This window comes from Otolemur garnettii, unplaced genomic scaffold (assembly GCF_000181295.1).
Source record: "Otolemur garnettii isolate 467f Iridium unplaced genomic scaffold, OtoGar3 scaffold00050, whole genome shotgun sequence".
Taxonomy (NCBI): domain Eukaryota; kingdom Metazoa; phylum Chordata; class Mammalia; order Primates; family Galagidae; genus Otolemur; species Otolemur garnettii.
Window position 1 is genome coordinate 7,400,606 of NW_003852445.1, and position 7,098 is coordinate 7,407,703.

A 7,098-nucleotide genomic window follows, 5' to 3' on the forward strand; every position below is an offset into this window, starting at 1 on the left:
GGTCCGGGCTGGGGATTCGAACCCGCCACCTTAGGTGTACGTGGCTGGCGCCTTAGCCAGTTGAGCTATAGGCGTCGAGCCAGCTTTTCTATTTTTAGTAGAGACATGGGTCTCACTCTTGCTCAGGCTTGTCTCCAACTCATGAGCTCCAGCAATCCACCTACCTCTGCCTCCCAGAGTGCCAAAGCATATGCCATTGGGCTGGGCAAAATACTTTGTCAATTTTAAAGAACTCCAGAAGTATAAAGTAATAGCAGTAGTGATACCGGAATTTCACTCTTCAGCAGGTTCTTGGTCTCAGTGATTCAAAGAATGAATCTGTGGACCACAGATCAGTGGTAAGACAGGATTTATTTACAGAAAAGAATACATAAGCGCCAGAGTTCCTGGCAGAGAGAGAAAACCCAAGTTGGGAGAGAAAAGCTCTCTCTGTTTCCAGGCTCTTTGTCTAGGGGTATATATAGTCGCAGGGCTCCAAAGTTACATTTAGTGTGTCTGGGACCCTCAGTAGTTACATTTAGTGTGTCTGGGACCCTCAGTAGTTACATTTAGTGTGTCTGGGACCTAAATGAATGTGAATGGCTACAGTCCCTTTCATTCACTGGCCTAGGAAATTTACATGAAATTGACCAGGCCTAGAAAATAGAGGTTCCCTGTTTTTCCTTAGTGCAAGGGGAGGGAAACCTAAGGTGCTGGTGTCTCCTCAACAGTCTTCTGGCCCCTCTGGTTACTAGAGCCTCCTGCAGCCCCCCACTGCCACCCTCTAGCCCTCTGCTCGCTCCCACAGCAGCAACATCACCAAGGCGGAGGCAGCCAGTCCCACAAGCTGGCTGGGATGTTACTTGTCCTGTATCAGAAGGGTAAAAATAGATCTAACCCATGACTCATAATTTTTAAAACTTTCAATGGACTGTGCACTGCCGCTTACGCCTATAATCCCAGCACTGTGGGAGGCCCAGGCGAGTGGATTGTCTGAGTTTACAGGTTCGAGACCAGCCTGAGCTACAGCCATACTCTGTCTCCAAAAATAACCAGGCTTGGCTCTGCACCCTTATTTCAGTGGTTAGGGCTGGGGGTTCCAACCGGCCCAGGCCTGCTAAACAATGACAACTACAACAAAATATAGACCAGCTTTGTGCCCGGGGCCTATAGTCTCAGTTACTTGGGAAGCTAAGGCAAGAGAATCACTTAAGCCCAAGAGTTTGAGGTTACTGTGAGCTGTGAAACCACGGCACTCTATCGAGGGCAATATAGTGAGATTCTGTCTCAAAACAAAACAAAACAAAACAGGGCGGTGCCTGTGGCTCAGTGGGCAAGGCACCGGCCCCCATATACAGAGGGTGGCGGGTTCAAACCTGGCCCTGGCCAAACTGCAAACAAAAAATAGCCGGACGTTGTGCCGGACACCTGTAGTCCCAGCTACTTAAGAGGCTGAGACAAGAGAATCGCCTAAGCCCAGGAGTTGGAGGTTGCTGGGAGCTTTAACGCCACCTCACTCTACCAAGGGCGACAAAGTGAGACTGTCTCTTAAAAAAAAAAAAAAAGGAAAGAAAGAAAGAAAAAGAAATATATATATATTCCACTCAGTGCCTGTAGCTCAGCTGCTAGGGCTCCAGCCACATACACTGTAGCTGGCCTGCCAAACAACGACAACTACAACTAAAAAAATAGCTGGGCATTGTGGCGGGCGCCTGTAGTCCCAGTTACTTGGAAGGCTCTGGCAAGATCTCTTTGAGCCCAGAAGCTTGCGGTTGCTGTGAGTTATGATGCCACAGCACTCTACCAAGGACGACAAAGTGAGACTCTGTCTCAAAATACAAAATACAAACCAAGTTGTGGTGGGCGCCTGTAGTCCCAGCTACTCGGGAGGCTGAGGCAAGAAAATCGCCTAAGCCCAAAAGTTGGAGGTTGCTGTGAGCTGTGATGTGACAGCACTCTACTGAGGACGACAAAGTGAGACTGTCTCAAAACAAACAAACAAAAAACTCAAAAAACCCACTACAGATTGCCTAGTATTTCAGCCATTTCTTTCTCCTCTCCAATACTTCGCCTCCCAGTTCTAAATCGAGTTTCTCAGCTCCATGCCCACAGGGCCTGGAAAGCACTTGGCTCCGGGAAACTGAATCGGAGAGGTCATAACCACCCACCGACACTGCAAAAACAAATTAAGAGACTCCATAAAAACTACCCCATTTCCCAGAGGGCTGAATGTTGGAAGCCGCAGCGCCCGCCGTGCATACTGGGAGACGTAGTCCTACGTCCCTTACTACCTCATGGGAATTGTAGTCCTCTTTCTGCAAAAAAGAGAAAGCGGGAACTCGCAGTTTGACTTAGTCCTTAGGATAAAAGGGAGGAAGGCAATCTATAACATTATACAGGCTCAAAGTCCCCGGGGCTCGGGAAGCCCTTGTAGGTCAGTGGGTAGGGCGCCCGCCCCATATACCGTGGGTGGAAGGTTCGACCCTGACTCCGGCCAAACTTCAACAAAAAACAGCCGAAGGTTATGACGGGCGCCTGTAGTCTCAGCTACTCGGGAGGCTGAGGCAGGAGAATCGCCTAAGCCCTGGAGTTGAGGTTGCTGTGAGTTGTGACACCACAGCATTCTACCGAGGGCGATAGAGACCCTGTGTCTTAGAAAAAAAAAAAAAGTCCCTAGGTCTTGTGATCGTGGCGGAAGCGGCTAGAAGGCGGACCCGAGAAGGGCGGAGAGACGTTACGTTGACGCAGCGTGGCCCTGCCCCTAAGGGCTTTGGCGGGATTTCCGAAAGTCGCGGGACGCTGTGAGCGTTCTGGCGGATCCCAAATCCTGAGGGAAACTGAAGGGCTGCTTGAGACGCGTAGTTGGAAGCTGAAACTCGCCGAAGGTCGGGAAAAAGTAGTAGAGAAGTGGGGCTCAAGCCAGGGGACTGGGGTCCGCGCGGAGTTGGAGGCGTGCTAGCCCAGCGGACTGAAGTCGGATTGCGCGGCCCGCCAGAGCGAGCCCGGCTGCCCGCCGAGGTAAGAGACGCAGGCCGGGCTCTTTTCAGCAGCCGCGGCTCGTTCCCTTGTTACTGGATCGGGACCCGGGCTGGTGCTCCCTCACTTGGCTTTTGGAGCCGCTACGCCAAGTGAGAAAGCCGGACATGATGGGGCGAAACAGAGCATGCCCAAACGACCGTCACAGCTCGTCAGAACCAAGCAGACCCCAGTCTTCAGAGCTAGAGGGGAGACCTCCAGGTCTCTTCATGTCCAACACCCATTGTTACGGTCTTGGGCGAAGTCCAGAAAGGTGGAGTCATAGCTATTTAATGTCAGAACCAGGGTTTCCGGATTCCTGGTCAGTCTAATTTCCGTTACACCGAAATTTTGTTTTTAAGGTACCAGTTCCAGTTGCTAAAAAGGTATATTTATCATCTAATGCCGAAGACCATTCAGTGATGCCTAGGGAATGATCTGCAGTGTTTTTTTTTTTTCTTAACTTCTAAAGTGAAGTGTAATGTACATACAGAAAAATGGGTACAATGTAGAGCACAGTCACAATTCTATACAGCTCCACGGATTATCACAAAATGAATATGCTATGTAGCTATGTAATAATTGAGATCAAGAATTACCATGCACCCCTCGTCTAATATTTTCTCCTTTTTTTTCAGTAGTAATAGCTATATCGTCTATATTGTATTGATTCCTAACACGATCACATTTGTCTCCTTTTTTTTTTGAGACAAAGTCTCACTTTGTCACCCTTGGTAGAGTGCTGTGACGTCATAGCTCACAACAACCTCAGACTCCTGGGCTCAAGCAATCCTCTTGCCTCAGCCTCCCAACTAGCTGGAATTACAGGCACCCACTACAATGCTAGGCTATTTTTAGAGATGGGTTCTCAAACTGGTGAGCTCAGGCTATCAGCCCACTTCAGCCTCCCAGAATGCTGGGATTACAGGCCTGAGCCACCGCACCTGGCCTATTTGGGTATTTGTTTTTGTTTGCTTTTTTTGGAGATGGAGTCTCACTCCGTTGCCCAGGCTGGAGTGTCCTGGCATCAGCCTGGCTCATAGCAACCTCAAACTGGTGGGGTTCACGTGATCCTCCTGCCTCAGCCTCCTGGGTTGCTGGAATTACAGGTGCCTGCCACAATAGCAGCTAATTGTTTTATTTTCATTAAGAGATGGGATCTCGGCTCAGTGCCTGTGGCTCAAGTGGCTAAGGTGCCAGCCACATACACCTAAGGTGGTGGGTTGGAATCCCCAGCCCGGGCCCGCCAAACAACAATGATGGCTGCAACCAAAAAATGGCCAGGCATTGTGGCGGGCGCCTGTAGTCCCAGCTACTTGGGAGGCTGAGGCAGGAGACTCGCTTGAGCCCAGGAGTTGGAGGTTGCTGTGAGCGTGATGCCATGGCACTCTACCCAGGGGGATAGCTTGAGGCTCCGTCTCAAAAAAAAAAAAAAACAAAGAGATGGGATCTCTGTTGCTTAGGATGGTCTTGAACTCCTGAGCTCAAGGAAGCTCCCAGAGTGCTAGGATTAGAGGCCTGAGCCGCCCTGCCCTCCCTTGGATTGTCTTTTTCTTCCTGATTTGAAGGAATTTCATATATTTATTTTCTGGTTATCAGCCCTCAGTTGTATATGTGGTAAATTTTTTCTCCTCCTACTATGGGTTAACTTTTCTTTCTTTCTTTTTTTTTTTTTGAGACAGAGCTTCAAGCTGTCCCCCTGGGCAGAGTGCCCTGGCATCACAGCTCACAGCAACCTCCAAGTCCTGGGCTCAAGCGAGTCTCCTGCCTCAGCCTCCCAAGTAGCTGGGACCACAGGCACCCGCCACAACGCCCAGCTATTTTTTGGTTGCAGCCATCATTGTTTGGTGGGCCCGGGCTGGATTCAAATCCGCCACCTTAGGTGTATGTGGCTGGCGCCTTAACCATTTTCATTCTTATAATGGTATCTTTTGATAGAAGTTCTGAATTAAGTGTACTTCAGTTGTTTGTTTTTTTCCCTTTTGATTATTCCATTATATATTCAGTTCCAGAAAAAAAGCTTTCTCTATCTGAAGATCATGAAAATAGTCTCCTGTATTTAAAAAATTTTACTGCTTACATTTAGATCTGTGATCTAAATTGGAAATTGATTTTTTTCTGTGGTGTGAGAGATCAAGTTCCTTTTATTCTATAAGGCTATCCAATCAAACTACCACTATTGGGAAAAAAGTTCATTCCTATTACTCTGCAGTGCTTTTTTGTAAATTATGAAAGGAGATATTTAGATTTACATTGCATTCAGATGATTCTGATACATGGGATTATCATTGACTCACACCTAAGAGATATGTGCTTAAACCAATCTTTTGGTTTATATCAATTATTGTTGACTACAGTCACCCTACTGTGCAGTATAAAATACCAGAACTTATTTCTTCTATCTTTAACTTTGTACCTGTTGACCAACTTCTCCCCTCCCAGCTGTTCTCCCAGCCTCTTGTAACTACTATTCTGCTCCTTCCTCTGAAATCAACTCTTTGGATTCCAGATATGAACGTGATAATGCCATTAGTCCTTCTACAAACATATAACATTTATAATATGTCTTGGGGTGTATAAAAATAAACAAGACCTACTCAGTGCCTGTAGCATAGTGGTTATGGTCCCACCCACATACACCCAGGCTGGCAGGTTCGAACCTGGCTCGGGCCAGCTAAACAACAATGACAACTGCAACAAAAAAATGGCCAGGCATTGTGGTGGGTGCCTGTCGTCCCAGCTACTTGGGAGGCTGAGGCAAGAGAATCGCTTAAGCCCAAGAGTTTGAGGTTGCTGTGAGCTGTGATGCCATGACACTCTACTGAGGGTGACAAAGTGAGACTCTGTCTCAAAAAAAAAAAAAAAAAGAGATAAATAATTAAACAAGACTTGGCCCCTACCTTGAGGAATATAAAGAAGAACAGGGAGCATTATTTACTTAGTTAAGATGTATTTTTTTTTTTTTTTTAATATGGCATGCCTCACGAATTTGCATGTCATCCTTGTTCAGGGGCCATGCTAATCTTCTCTGTATTGTTCCAATTTTAGTATATGTGCTGCCAGAATGATCTTGGCTCTTCCTAAAGTCTTTCTGATACAAATAACTGGCCAGATAGATAGATAGAAAAGCTGGTGACAGGTTTGCTCTTTTTCTTTTCTTTTTTTTTTTTCAGTGACAGAGTCTTACTCTATTGCCTGGGGTAGAGTGCTGTGGCATCATCACAGCTCATAGCAACCTCAAACTCTTGGGCTCAAGTGATCCTCTGGTCCCAGCCTCCCAGGTAGTTGGGACTACAGGTGCCCACAACAACACTTGGCTAAGCAGTTTTTGATGGTTTCAATATGTCATCCCAATTGGGGCTGTTTTTCCAGGATGTCTATGGTGTTCTCATCAAGCCCCGCAACCAGCAGAGAGCACATAATGGGGGACAAAAACCTCCTTCTAGAAGAGTAGGGAGAGGTTGTTTGAGGCTCCTTTGAGCAAACATTGTTTCTACTCCCTCATGATGCCCTTTTCAGGGGCCCTGGAGCTCTTGGGCACAGGCACAGGTGCTCTCAGACGCAGCGGGGGCTTGGCACGCTGGCAGCATCCTGAAGAAACTCACTGGCTACCTCTCAGCCTCCTCTGGCCTCTCTGAGCTGCTCTGGGCACCCTCTTTCTGGCGCTGTACCTACTGCAGAAAGGTTTGGCTGCTCCATGGTTTTCCCAGAAGCCCAGGGACTGGTTCTCATTGGTGTAGCTCGGTACACAGCCAATCACTGGCCTGGGAGGCAATCTGCTCTGATTGGCTTGGCCCAGGAGCATAGCCCTGATTACAGGCAGGGCCTTATTTTTTTTTGTTGCTCAGATCATTCCAGCTTCAGACACTGAAAGCTCTTTTAGTTGGCTTCTCTGCCCCTTTTACATGTCCTGGTCATCATGGGGGTTTTTGAGGATGTCCTTCCTTTTTGGCATTGAAATGTTCCAGACACATCTTCTCCATTTCCTGGCCCTGCCCTGGAATCTGCCATTCTCTGAGGAGTCCTGGCTTCCCTGTCATGGTGGTTTTAGAAACCTATATCACAGTGTGGACATGCTCTTTGTTGTTTTTTTTTTTGTTTTTT

The 7,098-nt window shown here is 47.6% G+C and overlaps 1 non-coding gene across 1 annotated transcript; it reads right to left on the minus strand.

Moving 5' to 3' along the window:
- Positions 1-5,959: 5,959 nt before the first annotated feature.
- LOC111725959 lies at positions 5,960-6,064 on the minus strand. The gene has a single exon (XR_002773890.1). It is a non-coding gene; the product is annotated as a U6 spliceosomal RNA (small nuclear RNA).
- Positions 6,065-7,098: the final 1,034 nt, after the last annotated feature.